Consider the following 4,062-nt stretch of genomic DNA (forward strand, 5'->3'; position numbering starts at 1 on the left):
AGGCAGAAGGTTCCAGACTGATCAGTACCCTCAAGACCTGCAGCTTCAAGCTGAAATTTTCTAAGATCAGAATGCCTCACTCAGTAAAGGCTCTGGGAGAGCCCTGAGTGCCTGACAGTATCGTGGGAATGAAAAAGTCAAAAGGAGGGCAAGAGCAGTAAGAGCCAAGTCAAGGTAGATGCTTGGGCGAAGCAAAGATAATGCACAGGAAAGAAAGAACTATAAGACAAAGAGATTTTCTCCTAGAACCCCATCCATTGCTGATGTGTTTCCACTCTTGATTTCTAGTGCTAGGATATCCAGACAATAAATTCCCCTTTTCTTAGGGTAACTTGAGGAAGTGAGTTTAAAAATCCAACCGGCACAATATTTTAAAAAGCTTACAGAAAAGACTGCCATACTTAAATTACCAATACTGATCTAGCTCTAAATTCCCTCCCAGGGGCACCTGAATGGCTCAGTCGTTAAGCATCTGCCTTCAGCTCAGGTCACAATCCCAGGGTCCTGGGTTCGAGCCCCATGTCTGGCTGCCTGCTCAGCAGGGAGCCTGCTTTTCCTTCTTCTACTCCCCCTGCTTGTGTTCCCTCTCTCACTGTGTGTCTCTCTCTGTCAAATGAATAAATAATTAAAAATTCCCTCCCAATTTTTATAAATATGCAGGAATATATTTTTTACTTAGTTGTAACCAGTATAAGCATTCTATTCTTTTTTGTTTAATGTTGTCTTGTATACCTATTTCCAAGTAGCAATATATTCACATCACTTTTTCTATCTATGTATTATGCTCATGCATGTCTAGTTTCAAATTATTTGGGTAGTTTTTTGTGATTCATTATTATGAATAAACAGTGCTATGCACATCTTTGGACAAGTTTCTTTTTTTTTAATTTCACTGGGATTTCTTCCCAATAGTGGATAACCAGGTTAAAAGATACAAATAGTATTTTCATTCTTAAGATTTGGTGCCAAATTGCTATTCATATAGATATACATCTTGTTGAAAATGTAAATAACCCAAAATATATTAAATTTTTGCAGTTAAAAGGAATGGAGATGTTTATAAACCTAAAGAAATGATCAAAGATACACAAAATGATTTATGAAACAAGATAGTCATCATACTATTTATGACACTGAAAACACAAAGCCAAAATATTCAGGCCACCTGGGAATATCCAAGTAAAGTATGATATATCTATAGATAGAGTACATAGGTGAATTTTTTTATTGCCATAAAAGTGATGTTTTCAAGGAATAATGAATGACCTAAGAAATGCTGATGATATAAAGACAGGGGGAAAATGCATTACCAAACATATCCATTAAAATTCTAATTGTATAAAGAGAAAAAAATTATCTGCAAATATATGCATACAAAAAGACTACAGACGGGGTGCCTGGGTGGCTCAGTGGGTTAAGCCTCTGCCTTCGGCTCAGGTCATGATCTCAGGGTCCTGGGATCGAGTCCTGCATCAGGCTCTCTGCTCAGCGGGGAGCCTGCTTCCCTTCCTCTCTCTCTGCCTGCCTCTCTGCCTACTTGTGATCTCTGTCTGTCAAATAAATAAATAAAATCTTAAAAAAAAAAGACTACAGACAAATGTACTATAGTGTTGCTAGCAGAATTCTAAGCATAAAGAGCTGCAAAGCAATAGGGAAGTTGAACAGGCTATTGGTCAGTTAGATATGAGTGGGAACTTTCTTTCTAACTTAACTGGAAAGCATGGACATGTTAGGGCTCTAATAGGAGCACAAAGAAGATCCAAGACACAGGAGAACATTTCAGAGCTTGAAGGAGAATGGTCTAGTGGGTGAGCTCCAGTCCAAAGACTTTCTTTTGTCAGTAAGCTCCAACAATAAATTTTTGACCTTTGTCATTTACCATGATATAATAAAGAATATACCTGGTCTTTGTCCCCATTCCCAGCGTAGAGGTTCAAAAATCCTTGGAATTTCCTGATAAGAGTGTTTTTTCCTAACGTAAACTGCCTCTCTCATTCATACTTGAGTTCACGTTAATGAAGTGACTCGTGGTGGGTCTCTAGATAATTTCAAGATGGGACTGGTGACCAGAAAGACCAAGCATATGATTAGAAGGTTCGAACTTTCAGCCCCATCCCTACTCCACCTCTAAGAAGGGGAGGGAAGCTGGAGATTGGTCATGTGACCAATGATTTAATCTATGTTACATAATGAAATGGTGAATACGTGGATGCTCCTGGAAGGTAGTGTGCCCTGATTCCACAAGGAACGGGCATAGAAGTTCTATGCCACCTGCCCCCCAAGACTTGTCCAATTGATCACTTTCATTTAGCTATTCCTGAGTTGTATCCTTGACAATAAAACTGTAATCATAAATGTAGTACTTTCCATGAGTTCTAAGTCATTCTAGTGAATTACTGAACCTGAAGGCAGGAGTGGTCAGGGGAATTCCCAGATTTTTAGCTAACCAGGCAGATATACAGGTGGCTTGGGAACATCCAGGACTTGTGGTAGGCATCTGAAGTGGGAGAAGCCCAAGTACTGAGCCCTTAACCTGTAGGATCTGGGCTAACTCTACTTAGTGTCAGAATTGAATTGAATACCCAGTTGGTGTCAGAGAGCTGTTGTCAGAACATAGTCATCATCTAGATATACAAAGGACAAAACAGTTCTCAAATATATTTAAGGAATATTGTATTAGTTAGGGTGGTGCTAGCTGCTAATAGAGAGAAACCCCATAATCTCAGTGATTGAATACAGTAGAAATTTATTTCTTATTCATAGGAAGTCAAATGTGTGTTCCTGACTGAGTAGGTTTCCACATGGTCACTCAAGGACCCAGGTTACCTCCATCTTAGGTACCCTCTCTCTATTTTTTTTTTAAAGATGGTGTTTATTTATTTGAGGGAAAGGGAGAGAGCACAAGCCAGGAGAGAGGCAGAGGAGGGGCAGAGGGAGAAATACACTCCTAGACTACCCACTGAGCAGGGAGCCTGATGTGGGGCTAGATCCTATGACCCTAGGATACTGCCCTGAGCCTAAGGCAGACGCTTAACCAACTGAGCCACCCAGAAGCCCCTTGGGTACTCTATATTCCTCCTAGGCCTCAGAGTCCTTCACATTCAACCAATAAATAGAGAAAGAGAATGGGAAATCATCCATGAGAAATATCTGTGGACCATCCTCTGGCAGTGGCACACTCACTTTCATTGCCTAGAATTCGGGACCACCTCTCACTACAAAGGATCTTGGGAAATGCACTCATACCTGGAAGAGGAAATGGGCATGATGAGCGAGCCAGTGTGTACCACAAGGATCTAAAATAATTTCTTTATTCCTGAAAACAATAATTGCATAATCTAGATTTGAACCTGATTAATCTCAGTGGCCAAGAAAGACAACTACAATGCGGTAAGTCCTTCATTGTCAAGTGCCATGTAACATATTTCCAAATGGGTCAGAGCTGCAGCATTTCAGGTCAGTGTAAGAAAGATTTCTTCAGCAAAGGGGGTACCAAGTTAACTAGACTTAGTCCTGCACTGGAAGACCTTACCATCTAGTAGAGAAGCTTATAGACCAATGAAACTTTCTTTTCTTTCTTTTTGTTTTTTTGTCACTTAGAAAAGTTCTGTTTACACATCTGAAAAATATGGACCACTTCACAAATTCATGTGTCATCCTTGGGCAGGGGCCATGCTAATCTTCTCTATATTGTTCCAGTTTTAGTATACATGCTGGTAAAGCAAGCACTGGAACTTTCCATTTTGCTTTCATCCATTAAAACAATGTACAGTCAATTGAGATGAAAAGTCCTTAGCAGATAGGAGAAGAACAGTTCAAAATTAGAAATGTTTTAATAAATACTATATCAATAACACCTCAAAAATGAGCATACTATTCAAAGTGGAAGGGCATATTGATGGATGAATGAACAGATGTTCTAGTATAATTTCAGAAGAAATTATTTTAATTGATGTAAAACACCTGACAATTGATTTTTGAAAAGTATGACTGACCTAAGGAAACAAGGGGAAAGCCATTTTTTAAAAACAATGAAATTCTTAGCTTGCAGAACCCCACACA

The 4,062-nt window shown here is 39.3% G+C and overlaps 1 non-coding gene across 1 annotated transcript; it reads right to left on the reverse strand.

Moving 5' to 3' along the window:
- Window positions 1–3,622: 3,622 nt before the first annotated feature.
- Window positions 3,623–3,725, reverse strand: LOC132007893 (U6 spliceosomal RNA). Its single transcript, XR_009401449.1, has one exon. It is a non-coding gene; the product is annotated as a U6 spliceosomal RNA (small nuclear RNA).
- Window positions 3,726–4,062: the final 337 nt, after the last annotated feature.

The sequence above is a fragment of the Mustela nigripes genome, chromosome X (assembly GCF_022355385.1).
Source record: "Mustela nigripes isolate SB6536 chromosome X, MUSNIG.SB6536, whole genome shotgun sequence".
Lineage (NCBI taxonomy): Eukaryota > Metazoa > Chordata > Mammalia > Carnivora > Mustelidae > Mustela > Mustela nigripes.